The sequence below is a fragment of the Grampus griseus genome, assembly GCF_964374135.1.
Source record: "Grampus griseus genome assembly, chromosome: Y".
NCBI lineage: Eukaryota > Metazoa > Chordata > Mammalia > Artiodactyla > Delphinidae > Grampus > Grampus griseus.
The window spans coordinates 17,685,710-17,706,974 of record NC_139016.1 but is presented as its reverse complement, the minus strand read 5'-3'; the positions used below and the strand labels follow the sequence as shown (position 1 = coordinate 17,706,974).

Here is a 21,265-nt window from a genome sequence, read left to right as displayed (position 1 = left end):
ACAGTTTTAAATAGCAACAAAGTACACAGTGGTGGAAAATTGGCACAGAACCTAAAAGCGTTTCCATCACATTAAGGCTGTCCATGCTTTATGTGTTCAAACTTGATGTCCATTTTCTACTGACCATGTTGATAAAAACCCTATTCTGACCTTAAAAGACACACACTCTCTTTCATACACACACATAGACACATTAAAATTTCTCCTTTTGATTACAGTATGTTGAGAACAGTACATTTTGCTTATTCAGATTTATCACACTTCTGTTTTGTTTCCAGTTAGAAGTGGGGAAAAAAACAATTCAATTATAAAGAATATACCTTATTCCCTGGGCACAGGCAACTGTGATGAAAATAGCAACTTACCTTTGGTCTAGATCTTTTCAGATTATGCTTAAGTAACTGTGGTTATAAACTTCTCAATGCATGATTTCCTGCCCAATGCAATATCCCTGAAATCACCTAAAACAGTCAGGCACAGGACAGTCTCAAATATGATTAAGTATACCATGCTAATAAACAAAGTGATCTGAAATGCAACCTCTATGCTTTTAATACAGATCAGAATAAACATCATCAATAAGCGTTTTCCTAAACATCTCTGTTATATTAACCAACATAAAAAAGGGAAAAACTTAGAAATGTTCCTTCCTTTATAAATGGCATTATTTCCAGTCAATAAAGGTTTGTAAAGTCTCCTGAACTATTCTTATTATATAAACCAATTATCCCTCTAATGTTAAAAAATAAAATTACTGAATCAACATTGACTCTTCTTTGCCATCATTTATAAAATGTTTTGATATTACTTACTAAGTTCCCTGATTACTCAAAAAAGGTAAAATTAACACTTTAATTTTCAGTTATTGCTCTTTTAGGAGAGGATTACCACTTCATTTACGTGAAACTGTTAGCAAGATTCTTCAGATCCAATATGAAGTAATTCTTATTGCCTCACATTTTAAAACTGTATTATAAATGATCTTTTATAAAAAGGTTTTAACCCACAAAACTGGAAAGCTTTTAAAACATGTCTTTTTACTTAAAACTGTATCAGAGTGCCCTTGATTATCTAACACATAAAAGGAATCTGAATTTTCTCTAAAGAACATAACAGTGGACATATGGTGTGCTTTGTCTTCTCCTTCACCTTCAGCTTCACAGAACACCACTTTGAGACCAAAACAATCAAGCATCCACCATGATCCAATCCCCATTAACAGAGGACTTCTGATTCTGTCCAGTGTGTAGTGTACCTCCTTGCATATTCACCACATGAAATAAACATAATATACAAAATATTGCTGCTGTAAAAGTGTACATTTCCCTCTTCCCCTTACAAAAGAATCTGTGGAAAAGTATTAAATTCCTTTAACCTTCATAAACACAAAGCTGTTCACACCTTTCAGTCTGTAACAGTCCATTTGAAATACTGTTCTGAAATCATTGCAAATTGATTATGTTATTCTATTTTCTGTCCAATGTTGCCATCTAGAGTAGACATGTGAAATCAAGAGTATTTTTGCGCTACTAAAACCTTTTATAACTAAGCCACAAAGGCTGTTTACTGATGAAACAGCCACTTATCCACAAGGTTTTTCCAAAAACTAGATGGAATGGAAGGGTCTCTTCACAGGGAGGTGTCCACAGTGCTGAGGCGACAATATGGCTGCTAACAGATTCTGGCTATTGGAATGTAAGTACTTTTCACTGCTGGTAATTTCCATACTGTCCCTAAAACATAAATTTAAAAATATAATTACAAATCAATCTTAACACTGTCATACTACAAAAGCAACTACAATCACAACAAACAAAACCCGTTACATATAATATTTAGGTACAGAGTATCTCTGTAATTTCTTCTGATATTACAGTCAACTGCAAATGGATTTCAAAGTCTATGAGCCTAGAACAGCACCTATCAGAGTGAGAACTTAGATGGTTGGACTGAATCAAGAATGAGTGAGAAGTTCTGGTTCTAAATACTGGCATAGCATATACTAGTGTGTCAATTATATTCTAGTACGACAAGTCTGTGACTGTTTAGATTATTATAGTGACATAAATTAACACCAAGGTTATCTAGGATAAGTAGCAAGGATGGAAAGATATCTAGGAGATAAAGGAAAAAGAACCTTCTAGCCACACTATGGAATTTGGGCCTCTTCCCGAGGCCAATGAGGTATTCTCAGAGGTATTCAGACAGGCAGCTGGTACATAAAATCAAAGAAAGACTGTTTTTGATTTTGTCGCTTTTAGTAAGGTAGACTTGAAGGGCCTGTAGGCTGACAGGAAGGGAAAGAAAATGAAGGACAGGTATAAAAGAGGTAATGAATGAAGTAAAATTCTACAAGGGAGGTAAACAATGTCCAGTATACAGCCGTTAAGGCTAGCTTTTGGAGAAAAGAAGGAAAGTCTTTTCCTTCAAAAGAGAAGAAAGGCAGAAGAAAAGAGGAATGTACTAGAAAAAATTTATTTTAATAACAAAAATGTCTTAAATGTGTTTAAAATAGATGCTCATAAAAGCACTTGGGCACATAATCAGTTAACGGTTTCCTTTGACTAAATATCCCCCTCTAAGTCAAATTAACTATTTTATATCAAGAAAGTATTCTATAGTTGAAAGCCTTCTGTGCAATAAGAAATAGTACCTTAAAAGTTTACAATTCCACAGAAGTAAGCTATACTTCAAAATCTGTTGAATACCACTGTATCTAATGGAATAATGCACTATAAATAGAATTAAAGTATTTAAAAAATATTGATGTATATTACATATTTATATTCTGAAAAATTTAAAGTCAATGCTCATCCTGAAATATCTGTAGGTAAGATTTGCTTTAAAATACTCAAAGGGTGCGGGTATATAAAACAACATTGGTAAAATGCCGATAACTGTTGAATTTGGTTGGTGGGGTACACAGGGATTCATGACGCTTCTCTTTTTGCTGTCTTTGTTGAAAAATTCCTATAATACCAAGTTTAAAATAAGAAATGATTAGCATACAGGAACTTACTGTTCAATTGTCACATTATCTAAATACTGAGTTCAAGTCCCAACTCTACTGTTGCCTTTTCATTTGAGCCCAAGGAAAGCTCTTTGAGATTTTCTTCACCTATAAGGTGGGACTGTAACATACCCATCCCTGGCTCTTAATTTTCTTTCTGTTTAAGGTTACACTAGTTCTGCCTCATTTATTTGTTAGGACACTTAAGAGAGGATGTGAGAAAGAGCTTTCAAAAATTATAAAAAAGTATAAATAAGCAAGCCTCAAGGCTGGAAGGAAACGCTCCCACAGTGAGTATGTGTGATGAGATATTAATGATGAAAGCGAGTTGCACATATTATGAATGATGTGAAAGCAGAAGAGAGGTTAAGAACTAGTGTGCTATATAAATAAAAGTTATAATATATCTACTATAGCATGAATTACTTGATAATAGGGACTAGGTCTTATCCATTCTTATGCCCCAAGTATTGAAGAGTGTCTGACACATAAGACTTCTTCAATAATGTACACCAAATACGATATTCAAGCAATTACAAACATTTATTGAGCAAATACTATATGCTCATCACCATAATAAATTTGAAAAACAGGGAAGGTAAGACTTACAAATAAAGTATAATTGCAGAACAAGGTCTACAAGAGTTCAGAAAGGAAACGGCTATTGCGGCTAAAGTAATTTGAACAATATTTCAGACACTGTGAGAGCCTTAAGAAAACAGTAAAATTTGAATGGCAGAGAAAAGAAAAAGGGGCACTTCAAATAGAAGAAACAGCGAAAGCAAAAGAATGGAGAAAAATAGGTAAAAAAATACTTAGGGAATTGGGGAGTAAAAAAGAATATACAAAAATCAGGACTAGAAGCTATTGATTATTTGTTAACACAGAGTTTGAAGTAATGGATACGAGAAGTCTGGCTAATATCAACAATAGCCGACTCTTAATATATCTCAATAACAATATATCTCAATAATATATTCTCAATAACAATATATCTCAATAACTCTTAATATATCTCAGTAACTCGTACCATGTGTCAAACACTGTAACAAGTGTTTTGTGTCCATCTGTTACCTGTGCAGTAAATATGATATTCATTTTATGGATGAAGAAATTGAAGCACTGAGAATATAAGTAACTTGACCCACACCGGATCCCTTTGCTAGAACAAAATCAAATCACAAGCAAGCCTAAAAAGTTACTGTATATCTGCAACCGTTAGCAAATTCCAGGGTAAAAGTATGGGTTTGGGAAGCAGAAATCAATGCCTAGTTTTAATTCTCCCACTTACCAGTTTCTTGTCCTTGAAGCAAGCTATCTACCTTCCATTTCTTGACTGTCTCATCCAACAAGTGAGGATAATCATGATTTCTGCTTCAAACAGTTGCTCAAGGAGAAAAGCACGACAGCACTCTGCAAAGTGATGGTGTGGCTGGAGGCAGGGGCATCGTGAAGGGCCCAGTCCCTGGGTCTTAGCCACTCAGCTCGGCCCTGCTTACGCATCATCTTGAGTGGATCACTCCAACTCTCTAAGCCTCGGCTTCTCTCTCTCTCTCTTCTTCAGCTTCTTTGTTTGTAAATTACAAAATTCCCCTGACTAGAATAAAGAGTAAATGGAAAAGGAGGCAAGACAGCATGGGAGGATCCTTCATCCCATCATGAACTTAGGAGATGTTAATGGTCTAAACAAAGATAAGGCAGTGGTCAGAGAGAAGTGAATGGATTCAAGAATGTTGAAGGAAGTCAGGCTAACAAGATTTTGTCATTTATTAGATGGGGAGAGGGAGGAAGACTTAAGCATCAAATGTGGCACATGGCATTCTAGCTTGGCGGTAGTGCCCCTCTCTCTAAGAGAAAGCATAGAAAGGAGGAATGTGTGTGTACAAAAACTATGAATTCGTTTTGGTTATGTGAAATTGACATGATATTTCCAAGTGCAGATGATTACTAGGCACCTGACTTTCAGAAGAGAAAGTCAGACTAGAAATAGAGATTTGAGAGTCAACAGCATGGTAAATTAAAACCATGTGCATAAATGAGATTTTCTAGGGAGTGTATGGGGAGAAGAGTCCCTAGACTGAGCAATAAATTTCTTTCTTTCTTAAAAGTATTCTGTCCCAGTACTTTTTAGGGGTTTCTTTCTCTATTCTTACAATCACCATTCAAATTTAGTAAGTGAAGGCCCTACATATTCACTCACCAGTATTTACTGACTACTCAATGTGTTCTACTAGGTGATGGAGACTCAACAGTGATAAAAAAAAAAACAGATGTGGTGATGTTTTTAAAGAACTGACATCCTAGGGGAAGAGGGTATGATAATAAACAATAACTACATAATCTGTCACATGAAAATAAATGCTATGCTGAAAAAATAAAAGCATCTAACACCACATTTCATGAATTTTCCTTCTAAGATCAGGAACAAAGCAGGGATGTCCCTTCTCACCACTCTTTTTCTACACTGTACTGAAATTCCTAGTTTATGCAATAAGGAAAAGAAACAAAGGTAAACAGATTAGAAAAGAAGAAATAAAACTGTCTTTTTTCACAGATGACATGATTGTTTAGGTAGAAAATACCAAAGAACCAAAGAAACTCCTAAAACTAATGAGCAAGTTTGCAGGATACGAGGTTAACACAGAAAATTCCCCTATACACTAGCAATGAATAAGTCCAATTTGAAATTAAAAACAATACCATCTATATAAGCACCTCCAAAATTGAATACTTAGGTATAAATCTAACAAAATATATAGAGAGAACTGTATGAGAAAAACTAAAAAATTAATGAAAGAAATAAAAGAACTAAATAAATGCAGAGATGTTCCATGTTCATGGATAGGAAAATCAATATTGTCGCGACGTCAGTTCTTCCCAACTTGATGTAAAGATTCAACACAATCCCAATCAAAATCCCAGCAAGCAAGTTATTTCTGGATATTGAAAAAATAATTCTAAAGTTATATGGAGAGGCAGAAGACCCAGAATACCCATACAATATTGGAGGAGAAGAACAAAGTCAGAGGAATGACAATATTCAACTGCAAGACTTACTATAAAGCTACAGCAATCAAGACAATGTGATATTGGTGAAAGAACAGAAAAATAGAACAGTGGAACAGAATAGAGAGCCCAGAAATAGACCCACATAAATATAGTCAATTGATCTTTGGCAAAGGAGCAAAGGTAATACAATAGTGCAGAGATAGTCTTGTCAACAAATGGTGCTAGAACAACTGAACATCCGCATACAAAAAAATGAAATTTAGACACAAATCTTAACAATTAAGATTTTCTTCATTCAGAATATAAACTCAAATAGGACCTTTACCTAAATGTAAAATAGAAAACTATAAAACTCCTAGAAGATAACATGAAAAAAAAATGTAGATGACCTTTAGTTTTGGAGTGACTTTATAGATACAAAACCAAAGGCATGATCCATGAAAGAAATAACTGATAAACTGGACTTCATTAAAATTAAAATCTTCTACTGTGAGAAAGACAATGTCAAAAAAATGAGAAGACAAGCCAAGAAGACAAGGTAGTATTTGCAAAAGACACGAGTGATAAGGACTGTTATCTAAACTATGCAAAGAACACTTACAACTCAACAATAAGAAAATGAACAACCTTATCAAAAAACAACCCTATCAGAACAGATGCCTCACTGAAGAAGATATAAAGATGGCAAGTAAGCATACTGAAAAGGTGTCTATATCACATGTCACTGGGGAAATGCAAAGTAAAACAACAACGAGATACCCCATAAATTTACTGGAATGGCCAAAATTCTGGACACTGATAACAGCAAATGCTGATGAGGATGTGGAGTTAACAGGAACTTTCATTCATTGCTGGTGAGAATACAATATGGTACAGCTACTACGCAAGATAGTATGGCAGTTTCTTACAAAACTAAATATATTATTACCATATAATCCAAAAATCATGCTCACTCCTTGGCATTTATCCAAATGAGTTGAAATTTTATGTTCACACAAAAACCTGCTCATGGAAGTTTATAGAAGTTTCATTCATAATTGCCAAAACTTGAAAGCAACCAAGATGTCTTTCAATAAATGAATGGTATACCCAGACAACGGGCTACTATCCAGGGCTAAAAAGAAACACTTTATCAAGTCATGAGAAGGCTTTAAATGCATATTATTAAGTGAAAAGCCAATCTGAAAATGCTACATACTACATGATTCCAAGTGCATGACATTCTGGAAAAGGCAAACTATGTAGATCAGCAGGAAGGATAGAGGGATGAATAAGGGGAGCACAGAGGATTTTTAAGGAAATGAAACTCTTCTGTATGATATTATAATGGTGGATACAGGTCATTATATATTTGTCAAAGCGCACAGACTGTAAAACACCAAGAGTGAATCTAATGTAAGTTATGGACCTGGGGTGGTAGCTTTATTGATTATAACAGATGTACCACTAGGGTGTGGGATGTTGATAATGGAGTAGGCTATGTATGTGTTGGGGTAGGGAGTAAATGGAAACTCTCTGTACTTTATTCTCAATTTTGCTGTGAACGTAAAACTGCTGGGAAAAAGTCTGTTTTTTTAAAAATTAAGTAGGTTTCTGGTCAAGACAGATTTATACTCCAGCCTGAAAAAACACCCAGGGCTTCCCTGGTGGCACAGTGGTTAAGAATCCTCCTGCCAATGAAGGGGACACGGGTTCGAGCCCTGGTCCGGGAAGATCCCAGAAGCCACCTTGTGCCTGTGCGCCACAACTACTGAGCCTGCGCTCTAGAGTCCGCGAGCCAAAACTACTGAACCCGCGTGCTACAACTATAGAAGCCCATGTGCCTAGAACTCATGCTCTGCAACAAGAGAAGCCACCACAATGAGAAACCCGCGCACCGCAACGAAGAGTAGCCCCTGCTCGCCGCAACTAGAAGAAAGCCCATGCGCAGCAATGAAGACCCAAAGCGGCCAAAAAACCCCCCAAAACTACAAAAAATATATGAAATACTTGTATTCAGGACACAGGACAGAAGGTAACAAAGAACAGCAATCTGTGAGAAATGGGAAACAAATGAGGCGAGCACTCTTATTACTGCATCTTACTGCACTGAGAGTTTCCACACTGCAGCATATGGAGAGGAAGTAAGGCTGAGTCTGAGGTAAGAAGATAAGCTTAGAGTCTGAAGAGAAAAAAGGAGCTAGAGTTCACAGGCCATAGTACCAAAGAGGAAAAAAATGCACAAAGAAAAGAAATGCACTGTGGAGATCTGCAGAGGAAACCTCTTGAGTATTCAGCATAACACTGATATGCAAGTGCATGCAACTAAAATACCCAAGTCCAAGGAAAGAAACACCCCAACAGATTAGAGGAAACATTTCCTGCACTCACAGAGGAATGGAAATAGTGTTTATTCCCACCAGCCAGAGTGGAAAACCTCATAATTCCAGGGCACTGGGTTGAGTACCCAAAAGGGTCTTATCTTACTAGTGGGGATATTTAGCCCAGGACTAAACACTGTCTGGTCCTGCCTAACAAATCTTCAAAGCAATCTCCAAAATATCAAGCTGTTTTCAAATTACTAAACTGCATCCCAAAACAAAACTTAAGAATGTTTGTAGGAATACAAATATATCCATCACTCAACAACATAAAAGTAATATTTGCAATTTCTGGCGTTTAATCAAAGACCATTGCACACGGAAAGGATGAGGAAAATATGACCCAAAGCGAGGAGGGAAAAAAACAGTAGATGAAAACTGGCCCAGATGTTAGAATTACCAGAAAAGGATATTAAAGCAGTTAACGTACTTGTATTCCTCATGTTCAAAACTTTAGGCAGAGACATGGAAGATATGAAAAAGACCCATATCAAACACCTGGAGATGAAAAATACAGTGTCTGCAATGAGACACATCTGGGAATGGATTAAAAGCTGGTAAGACAATGAACAAGAAAAGACTATTGAACTTCAAAACACAGCTACAGAAACTACCCAAAATGAAACAGAGAGAAAAAAAAGACTTAAAAATTAAATAAACAGAGGATCACTGAATTATGGCACAACTCTAAGCGGTCAAATACACATGTAAATGGAGTCTGGGGAAGAGAGATAGGGGTACAGGTGTAGAGAAAGGAAAAATATTTGGTCAGAATTTTTCCAAATTTGATGAAAACCATAAAGTCACAAATTCAAGAAACTATACAAACCCCAAGCATAAGAAAACACTCAAATAATTTGATAAGGCGAAAAATCTTAAGAACAGTCAGAAAAAAAAATTACACTAACAGTTTATCACCAGAAGACCTGCATTACAAGAACTGTTAAAAGGAAATCCTTCTGGCAAAAGAAAATGATACCAGATGGAAATATGGATTTATCATAGAATGAAAAGTACAAGAAACAGTAAGTACATTAGTAAATATGTGACTCTTTTCTTATCATTTAAGTATCTTTAAAGGATAATTGATATTTTAAACAAAACTAATTCCACATACTATGGGGTTTGTAACATATGTAGAAGTGGAAATTATAACAATAACACAAAGGTTGAGAAGAAATGAAAGTAAACTATTATACTTTATATGAAGTGGTATAATATCACTTAAAGGTACTGATACATGATACAATATGGATGAACCCTGAAAACATTATACTAAGTGAGAGCAGCCAATCACAAACACCACATATGCATGCCTCCACTTAGCCTAAATGCTCAGAATAGGAAAATCCATACAGACAAAAAGTAAATCAGCTATTTCCTAGGGCTGGGTGTTTGGAGGGAAATAAATATACTTAAAAAAAAAAGAATGGTACATCTTAAAATGATGAGTGGTATGTGAATTATATCTTAATGAAAACCATTTTTTAAAAACAGAAAAAAATTCAAAATAAGACAGAAAATGAGGAAAAAGGAAAAAGAACGGAAGGGACAAATAGGAAAAAATATCAAGATGACAGACTTGACTATTATCCATATTCACATTAAACATAATGTTCAAACTCCCTCTATTAAAAGGCAGAGATAGATTGGGTTAAAAAAAAAAACAAAAACCCGCAAGTCCTAAGTATACGCTGCCTTCATTAAACAACTTAAAAATACAAATGTGTTAAAAATAAGAAAGATTAAAAATATATTATCATTCTAGTACTAATGCAAAGAAAATGATATTACTATTAGACAAACATATTTCAGAGAAAAGAATATCACCAGAGATAAAGAAAGTTATTACATAATGATACAGGAGAAAATTAATCAAGACATAAAAATCCCTAAAACATATGCACCTTAAAAATGTAGCATTGGGACTTCCCTGGTGGTGCAGTGGTTAAGAATCCGCCTGCCACTGCAGGAGACACGGGTTGGATCCCTGGTCCGGGAAGATCCCACATGCCGCGGAGCAACTAAGCCCGTGCACCACAACTACTGAGCCTGCGCTCTACAGCCTGTGAGCCATACCTACTGAGCCCATGTGCCACAACTGCTGAAGCCCTCACACCTAGAGCCCATGCTCTGCAGCAAGAGAGGTCACCGCAATGAGAAGCCCGTGTACCGCAGTGAAGAGTAGCCCCTGCTCACTGCAACTGGAGAGAGCCTGTGCACAGCAATGAAGACCCAATGCAACCAAATAAATAAATTAAATAAATAAAAAATTTTAAAAAGTCACATTAAAATACATGAAGTAAAAATGAATAGAACGGCAAGAAAATATAGACAAACACACAGATATAGGCAGAGATTTAATATTTAATATCCCTTTCTCAATAACTAATAAAACAGAAAATCAGCTAAGTCATAGGAGACTTGAACACAACTATCAAGCAGCTTGATCTAATTGACATTTACAGAACATCCCCACAGACCATATTCTGAGCCATAAAAGAAGTCTCAATAAATGCAGAAGAATTCAAGTCATACCAAGTATGTTCTATCAAGATGATGAAATTAAATGGGAAATCAGTAACTGAAAACTACCTGGAAAATCCCCAAATATTCAAAAACTATATACACTTCTAAATAACTCTTGGGTCAAAGATGAAATCAAAAGTGAAATCAGAAAATATTTTGAACTGACTGCAAATAAAGACACAACAGAAGAGGGAGCGGTAAATACAAAGATTCTGAGGGAGAAACATGCTGGAAACAGGCCAGTGTGACTGAAGCAGAATGAATCAAGGCGGCTGTAAATACAGAGGTGAGGTGGTGGGGTAGGGGCTGGGGACATGAGCTGAGCATGGCCTTCTAGGCCATTATATTACTCTGGGCGGGAATGAAGTCACCACACGGTTATGTCCGGAGGGGTGGCCTAATTGGACTGACGTTTTTAAAAGATCACTCTAGGTCCTGTGAGGAGCACATTCTGTAGAGGAGTCAAGAGGAAAGCAGGAAGACCAGTGCAACAGTCCAGATGAGTGAGAGTTATGATTGTGACTTGGGTAAGGGCAGGAAGTTGTGAAAAAATGACTATAGATACAGCATGTATTTTGAAGGAAGAGGTGATGAGATTTGCTGGCTGAGTAGATGTTTGATTTGCAAAAAGAAGGGAGTCACGGATGACTCCAGGTTTTCTGCCTGAGGAAGTGGAAAACTGAGCTGCTGTTCACGGAGATGGAAAGACTGACCCGGGGTCAGGGAGCGCAGTCCCTAACAGGACTCTCTCTCAATGCCCCTCTTTTAATTCATCCTGCATACTGCCACAAGACTCACCTGCCTAAACACCACTATAATTAGATTTCTTTTCCATTGCCTTAACTATCTTGAAGAGTTGAACAACTTTCCCTAAAACGAAGAAACCAACAGGTGTTTGGGTTGGGGGAATCCATGAGATAGATGTGGGGAGGCTACTAACACTAGAGTAGCTAGAATGGTCCCCTCCTCATAGCCTTTTCTAATGGGGAAGAAGATGTGGCTGGCAACTACCCCAACATCACGGGTCTTTTTCTACTGTATAGTCCCCAAATTCCTGAGAACTTTAAAGGGTGGAATAATTATCATGATAAAAGAAGAAACATATTATATATCTATTATATATACCAACCACTGCTATATACTTTAGATACATCATTTAAAACACTTTAAAGGCTCCACACTGTTATCAGGATAAAGCCCAAGTTCCCCAACATGGTTTATAAAAGCCCTCCTAATCTGGCCCCAATTCATCTCTCCACTCTTGTCTCTTCTTCCCCGCACTCCTGCTTTACTGAGCCACACATCTTAACATGAGTCCTTTGTGAGTGCACTTCTTTCTGACCAGAATATCCTTCTCTCCTCCACAACCAGCTGGCTAATACCTACTCATCCTTGGGCTCTCGCACTTATATAATACTTCCCAAGGAACACATGTCTGGGTTAGGAGCTCCCTTCCACAAAAATCTTGCCTTTCCTCATCCAAGTACTTCTCACACTATATCGTATCATCTGCTTACTTGTCTGTTCCCACCTAGACTTAAGTTCACAAAGGCAGAGTCCATGTCGATCTTATTTCTCAATATAGCCCCATCTTAGGTACTTGGCATACAAATGTTGCTCAAGAAACATTTGCTTAAGGAATGATGTTAAGTTTAGGAGACTTAGAAATATGCTAATTTAGAGATAAAATGATGAAGCTGAGGAAAATGACAAGACATCCAAAGAGAGATGTTCTGCTCACAGCTGGAAAAATGAAGCTGAAGTTGGGTTGAGAAGAGTAGGCTAAGGATACTGAAAATGTAAGACAGGGTGAATATAGAGACTGGGAAAAACACTAAGCCAAGGATTGATATCTGGGGAAAAGAAAGATGAGAAACAAGTAAAAAATAAAGAAGAAATCACTGAAAATGTAAGAGGAACAAAACAGTACAGTAATATAGAAGCTAAAGAAGACCACTTAAGAATGAAGACAGAAGCAGGTGTCAAATGCTAAAGTGAAGTCAAGGAAGATCCAGATAGTCTCTCCATAAGCCATAAGGACCAGGTCTATTTTACTCATCTAGGACATAATATAGTATCCAGCACACACAGAAAATTAATAAATCTTTGTTGAATTAGGGAGTATAGGACCACTTTTCAGCAGTTAACCTGTGAATGTGAAGGAGCCTACATTTTATCTGCTCAGGGATCTTTTCCTTAGATACTCACTAGTCAACACTTATTTTACTTTTAAAATTTAGATAAAACTTCTGCCTACTCCTTTGATTTAGTTCTAGTGTATTTTTTTTTAGTATTAATTATCTGTCCATACTTTTTAAATTTTAATTAATTAATTAATTTATGTTTGGCTGCATTGGGTCTCCATTGCTGTGCACGGGCTTTCTCTAGTTGCGGTGAGCAGGGGCTACTCTTCATTATGGTGGGCGGGCTTCTCATTGCAGTGGCTTCTCTTGTTGCGGAGCACAGGCTCTAGGCGTGCGGTCTTCAGTAGTTGCAGCACACGGGCTCAGCAACTGTGGTGCACGGGCTTAGCTGCTCTGCAGCATGTGGGATCTTCCCGGACCAGGGCTCAAACCCGTGTCCCCTGCACTGGCAGGCAGATTCTTAACCACTGCACCACCAGGGAAGTCCTGTCCATACTTTTAAGCCTCTTTTATTTTTTCCACTTAACTAGAACGTGTCAGTACAGGGGATTGTAGACTTGAGAGAGCATCGATGAGAGAGCTGCTTATGCCTTAGAGTCTAATCAGCACTGCATACACGTTGTTTCTCAAACCAGATCATCCCCACTGGTCCTAGAACCCTAACATTAAAAAGTAACCTATTTTAGGTAGCTTAAGCAGTGAAGAGATCAGATTCTCCTCATTAGAAAGTCATCAGACAAACCTGAAGTCAATTAAAAAAAAGACTGCCAACATAATAAATCATTTTAATAATAATTTAGAGTATGTATGAGAAGATTCACAGAACAATGATTTTGGTACAGATTATTAAGTCTGAGAAATTTACTGATGAAAAGAAGTTAACATGAGGTTCAAGAGAATACAGTCATCTTAGGACGAGATGCACTTATAGATATCTGAAGGTAGTAGAAGGAAAGATAACAGGGGAGAAAGAAAGATGATTAATATCTGAGATAATGGATATGTGTATGGAAGGAGGCAACAGAGACAGGTGAGTATGAGTTTAAAGAGAAGAGATATCGTGCATGTGAGGGGAGTGGGTTGAATATGCTGGAGTGAAGACGAGAGCCTGGAAGAGCACTGCCTCAGATGGACTCCACATTTCAATAGGTCAAAGCAGAGTCTTGAACATAAACGTGAGGGACATCAGAGAAATTAAGGGCTTCAGAACATGGAATAATGTTTGGGATAGCGAAGGGAAGTATGTCTAGGGGGTAAAGCCCAGGCAGAGACTATGAATGAACGAACATGAACGAATGCTGGCGCTTAGAGATACGCCATGTTTTGTAGGCTACAGCAACAATGATTAACTGTGTTAGAGTTCTATGAAGAAGACTCAAGAGTAAGTAACCACTTTTTTTTGGTTAACACTATAAACAAGAGGTGGGAAAAATGAATCTTCAGCTGAGAAACGTGCAACCTAATTGAGAGTGAGCAAACAACAGGGCAGTCCCGGCCACCTGGGTAACTCACCTGGTCATACCTGTAAGGTCTCTGCTTCGGGGGCTGGGGTGGCCCAGGCTGGGCTGATCTGTAACATCCATACTGTTGCCCTTGCCCCTGTGGGTAGTTAGGGTACTGAGGACCTGGACCACCCTGTGAAGGACCTGTAAGATAATCAGCACACACAAGAGCCCAGAAGAAAATACAGTAAGTCCCTAGAATTCCAGAAGCGGTTTAAGATTAGATGTTACCATATTCCCTTGCAGTCTGGTATCTCGATTTTTCTCAAATGCGTTTTGAAATACATTCTGAAAGCTATAAGAAGTAAAAATACTGTTAAGGACACTACAATGTACCAAGATGCTCTGATTCAGTATAACTATTGTGCTATGTGTTAGCCATTAAGATTTTATATGTCAAAATGAGTAAAAGAGACTCAGGAGTTGTAAAACAAATTAAGTCCATGATGTTAAGGAAATCATCTGTACCTCTAGTGGGAAGTTAACCAGTATAATAAGCAAGCGGTGAAAAGAAAAGGCAAGGAGCAGACTCAAATTGAAATACTGAAGTAATTTCTGAATAAAGTTTGGAAATCAGTGATAGTTACAGCTGTATAACTCTAAGATTTATACTTGCAATCACTAAAAGAATCACAAAGAGTGATTTTACATGTAATTTCTAGATTTGCCTTTGCAATCACCAAAAGAAAGCTTTATGTTCTGCACTGAAAAACTCATTATCACAATATTTTCAAACAGAAACTAAAGAAAACTTGAAAAGCCACACGCTGTAAGTGGAAAAAACATGATTCAAAAGTTACACTCTGTGTACCAATCACCTTTAATACTTAACCCATATAAATGAATGATTTCAACTTCCAGAGATGACAAGGGACTAATTTGGCTTGCCAAAAAAATACGTCTATTTCATAAACTCTACTCCTGTCTATTGTAAAGAATGCTTTATAAAGCATAAGCTGAAAAGCTTTGATACTTAAATGTTTTCTATCACAGCCATTCAAATTCTGCCATAAAAAACACTGCAGAGAAAAATGTCAAAGAGAACAAGAAATTTTCAAGCTTAAATTCCACCAGTCTATTATTTTGTTTATTTAGTTATTATGCATCCAGTTATTAAAACTCTGTATTTTTTATTAGAAGCAAGTCTGACAGCTGAAACCTATAGATAAGCAAAATGGGAACGTCTCCTTTAGGGTGCCCAATGATGTCTGAAAAAACAGCATTAACTACTTAAGCCAAAATCATTAAATTTCTTTTACTCTCTCTTTCCACTGAAAATAATATTTCTCTTAAATCAATAAACTTACCTTACTGATCCACATAATATTTGTTTTCATACAAACACAATAAAACCAGAATACTCTATTTATTCAATGTACAAATATTTAATGGTCATAAAATGGAAATGCCATTTGAGAGGAGCAAGAAATTCCCTTTGTAAAGAGAAGAAATACATGGAGTATTTCTAAAGTCATAGCTGGAATTTGGGAACCAGAACTGATCATTTTGGGGAAAATTCCTGACACCCAATACCTGGCTGAATTCCAGTGCTTCTGTTGAAGGTGCAAGAGAATTTCAGCCTGATCCTGGTTCTTAGATTTGCTATCACAGGTGGAAAGATGTGCCCATAATAACAGCAGAGTTTAAACCAATGAATAAAAATAATAAGACATTACTAATGTTAAAAAAGAGGCCATGTTAGCAAGAGATGATGTCAGATTAAGCAGCTACTTCTCCTATCATAAGAATCATATTTTGCTATATCTAAAATAGTTATTATAGAAGCCAAAAATTTAAGACTGAGATATCAGGTCTTTATTATTCCCCCCCCTCCTTATCTAACAGTCAGATAGCCAACTAGTAGACATCATAGTGAGTATATAATAAGAAAAGATGGCTATACTTCTCCCAAAGTGTAAGATACATACCTGCAATAAATATATTCCCATGAATGTGTAAACTGCTATTTTAACAGAGAATGACAAAGACGTTTTCTTTACGCGTTCCAAATAGATCTCACTTGTACACTAAAAGATCAATGTTACTTTTCATGGTAACAGTCATTAGTTTTAGAAACAAATTTGCCAAGCAGATTATGTAGATGTTGTTAATAATCACTCAACTCATCAGTTTTCCAAGCACATACAAAGCTATTGGCTGGTTGTGGATGCCAAATAGGTTTAAGAATTCATTAAGGATTTCATTTTGAGTGACTACATACCTTACCTTTGGTCAATGAATCATCTCTAGTTTATGTTTCTTTTTAAATGGATTACTAGTTTAAGAACAACACTTTAAATATAAACACTCCAGTAACAAGCTAAACTAAAACTGTGAATTTTCAAAAATAGTTCTTAGAAAAATAAACATTAAATATCCACTTCTGTATTACGAAAGAATAATCATCGCATTTTTTGGTGACAAGAATAAACTGCAGTAAGCCATTACCATAGCCCTGCTGCTGTCCTGGGTAGCCCTGCTGCCTTGGGTACTGCTGCTGCTGGGCTGGATATCCCTGATGGGGAAGTGGCCCTTGGTAAGCATCTTGCTGTTGGCCGTACTGTGAATTCCCTACAGGATAACTGGAGAAGAGGAAAAAAAAAAAAAAAAACTGAGAAGTTTGCTTAATTAACTTTTTTCCTCTAAGATGCATAGTCAACAACACAAGAACAAAATAAAATGCCATATTGATTTTTAAAAGTTAACAAAACAAAGAAAAAAACTCAAACCAAACAGAAGGATTTCAGCCAAACAAACTGCAGTTAAAGCCAATTGTACAAGGTTGAACTGCAGCATTTTCAGCGTCTCTCCATTAGAGCATTACATTCACTGGAACATCACAGTCATAAGATCATGACTATGCTAAATAAAATAAAAAAGACAAAATTAAAGACAGCTACAAGAGCACACACTAGCTACACAAGATCAGCAAGCTGTTTCCTAAAAGCACTAAACTTATACATAAAATTATACATATGTAAACACAAACAAGAAAAAAAAGTTGGATTGATGGATTTATGTTCAAATAGAAAATTTCCACTGAGGAAAAAATTATTTTAAAATGTTTTAGTCTTTTTATTGTTGTTAGAAATGGCAAGTCATGGTTATACATTTTAAATATTTGTAAGGAAATTATTTTGATTGTTCTAGGCTCCCTGCAACTTTCAAGACAACCAGCAACTAGTATTCTATGAGAATACTAGTTTTCGCGTGGATAGAAGTTGCCTTATGCAAGAATTTTCGTTCCTGTAGAAGGGGATATATATGTGTATGTGTGTGAAGGTATATAGATACCTCCTTCATAGTAATGTTGTGAGGAATCCTCATAAGGCCTATCGTAGCCTTGTTCAGGATACAACGGTTGCTGATAACCGTAATTATTATGACCTACATCAATTGGACAAGAGACAGGAAGAAACGTTATTGGCCACTGAGTGAAAGCCCTAAATATGTTTAAACTTTCAGATAAAATTGAAAAAAGAAATGGAAATACATAAAAAATAATTTCAATTGCATTAGCCAAATATTTACCAAATGTGATTGTTTTCATATTGAGATAACGTGCAAATTTTTTTAAAAGCAAAAATCAGTTTTAGAAACATTACACTTAGTCTTAACTCTGACAATCCTCATCAAGGAGGGAAAAGAAAAAAAACCTTTATCTTCAATTTAAAAAAAAAAGAGAATGAAAGCATTTAGGACTTTCACATGTAAATTACTTGAATTAGATTAAAACGAACAAAGGAGGCAATTATATTTTGTCAAACACCTGTTCTTCTGGTCGCCAATTCCACAGCATATGCTAAAACAATGCAAAATATAAAAGAGCTCCATAAGTTTTTTTCCCCTAAAAGAAACTGAAACAAATTTTTCACATTTTCTCTTAACTTGCTTAAAGTATATGTATCTCAAAGTATTTTCAGATGCAAAAATATATTGCTTAATCCTGCCATTCTAGGAGCCTTTAGAAAATATTTCTAGAGTATCATAAACATACACCTTCATAAAATTAATACTGTGTTAAGTGCTAGAGTACACCTTTAATTTTAAGGCACGATAAATTTACACCCGCAAGTTGACTAGACTTTTAATGAAATCAATACTCTAGTCCTTTTAACTAAGCTGCTCAAAGAAATCTCAGGAAATAACTTTTCAGTTAGGTAAAATCTGAACTAAATTTTAGAAAAATACCTAATTAAGTAAGGAGGAATATAATTATGAATAAATGTAATACTCATTGCTCTAGTATTCCAATGTTCCCAAACCACCTCATAAATATCTGTATTATGGATTGGCAAACTATGGTCTGCAGTCTAAACACAGCCAGTGGCCTGTTTTTGTAAAGAAAGTTTCACTGGAACAGTCATATCCATTCATATTTTCTATAGCTGTTTTCATGCTACCACAAGAGTTCAGTAGTTCAGACTGCAACCACATGATTTGCAAAGATGAAAATATTTATTTCCTGGCCCTTTACAGAAAAAAGTTTGCCAACCCCTAATCTACATATTTATTGACATAATATCTAAATATAATAACAAAATATCCAATGCTGTTTAAGAAAATTATTTGTTATTATAAATGGAATACTCTATGTAAATGTCAGACAGATATATTAATACACAGCTATGCAAAAATGATATCACTGAAATTTTAAAATTCCATTATGTAATAAAATGAATTATTTATAGCAATCTTAAAGTTCTGCTATTTACAAAAATAACATCTCTATTTTGAATAGAAAGTTCATATTTATAACAATACAAATTTCACATTTCAGGAAATACTCAGGACCAAAATAAGTGTTAAATTCAACTCAATTACTTAAAATGTACTTTTAAAATTAAACAAAACAATCATTTATTTTCAGCAGACTTCCTAGTGTATAATATTTAACAACCTAGAGTTCATTTCTTTAAAATATTTATAGTCTATAAATGTAACTAAAGTTTTTCATTTAAAAAAATATGTTTACATGTGAAAGGAAAAAGAAAAAAATAACCCAACATTCTAAATAATTCAGGGCAAGTAAAACATTAAAAAAATGTTGTTTTCTAACCAGAATTATCCATACATATCACTGCCACTAACAAACATAAATTTTGTGTGCAAAATTCTACAGGTGTTTTTTCTGCTTGTATAACCAGAATCTTTGCAGGAAAAAAACAATGTCCCTATACCACTTATGCTTTATACACTGATAAAAAGTGGTGGACAAAATTATTTTTTAAATACACCAAATTATATCTTCTTGCTAGCTTACATTAGCTTCTAGTCAAATGGTCTCAACATTTTAGCTTGAAGTTCTTAGTTTGCCCAAGTTTTCTGTTAAGCAGTTTACCTTAAATACATCAAGGGAGCTCAATATAAATGAAGATTTTGGCAACTCCTTCCAAACAAGAAAAATCTAACCACCTCTATATGATCAATTTTATTTGTTTGTATTATTTTTTCTTCAACATTGTATCATAAAGTTTTCAAACATACAGGAAAACAAGGAACTGTATGATGAAAGCCTGCTTGTATGCTTGTATTACTACTAAGCACAGTACATCTTTTACTGAACACTTTTTCACAAGCCACCTTCCCACTAAAAAATAAACATAAATAAGTAAAGTTAAAATCTGGTTTCCAAATGCCTTTCTATTCTACTAACTCTATTATAAACAGCTATATTATGGATATGATTCAGTCTCTAAAATCTTTCTCAAGTGCAAATGCTAATGTATATAAACATAGTTCTGTGCATAGACATATGCAACATTAATGAACACGATGAAATTTGGAAGAATACTCAAAACTATATTCTCTTCATATTTATACAATGCATAAAAGTAAACAAGTGGGTGAACTTTACGGTATATGAATTACCTCAATAAAGATTTTATTTAAAAAAGTAAATCAGTAACACTTGCTTTGGTTCAAATGATCAACTACAAATATAAAAGGATCCTCCTTTATATATAAAAAAAACCAAACAACCAAATCCAAAAATGGGCAGAAGACTTAAATAGACATTTCTCCAAAGAAGATATACAGACTGCCAACAAACACATGAAAGAATGCTCAACATCATTAATCATTAGAGAAATGCAAAACTACAATGAGATATCATCTCATACCAATCAGAATGGCCATCATCAAAAAATCTAGAAAGAATAAATGCTGGAGAGGATGTGGAGAAAAGGGAACACTCTTGCACTGCTGGTGGGAATGTGAATTGGTACAGCCACTATGGAGGTTCCTTAAAAAACTACAAATAGAACTACCATGTGACCCAGCAATCCCACTACTGGGCATATACCCTGAGAAAACCATAATTCAAAAAGAGTCATGTACCAAAATGTTCATTGCAGTTCTATTTACAATAGCCCAGAGATGGAAACAACCTAAGTGTCCATCATCGGATGAATGGATAAAGTAGATGTGGCACATATATACGATGGAATATTACTCAGCCATAAAAAGAAATGAAATTGAACTATTTGTAATGAGGTGGATAGACCTAGAGTCTGTCATACAGAGTGAAGTAAGTCAGAAAGAGAGAGACAAATACCATATGCTAACACATATATATGGAATTTAAGGAAAAAAATGTCATGAAGGGCCTAGGGGTAAGACAGGAATAAAGACACAGACCTACTAGAGAATGGACTTGAGGATATGGGGAGGGGGAAGGGTAAGCTGTGACAAAGTGAGAGAGAGGCATGG

General features: G+C 35.6%; 1 pseudogene across 1 annotated transcript in view; it reads right to left on the bottom strand.

Annotated features, from left to right (window-relative positions):
* Positions 1–1,604: 1,604 nt before the first annotated feature.
* LOC309817714 (protein SSXT-like) overlaps positions 1,605–21,265 on the bottom strand; it is a 153,663-nt pseudogene continuing 134,002 nt past the window's right edge. Inside the window, exons 4-7 of the transcript in view lie at positions 17,849–17,941; positions 17,003–17,125; positions 14,565–14,698; positions 1,605–1,733 (exon numbers count right to left, since the gene is read on the bottom strand). The product of the transcript in view is annotated as a protein SSXT-like (transcript). The remainder of the gene's footprint in view (positions 1,734–14,564; positions 14,699–17,002; positions 17,126–17,848; positions 17,942–21,265) is intronic.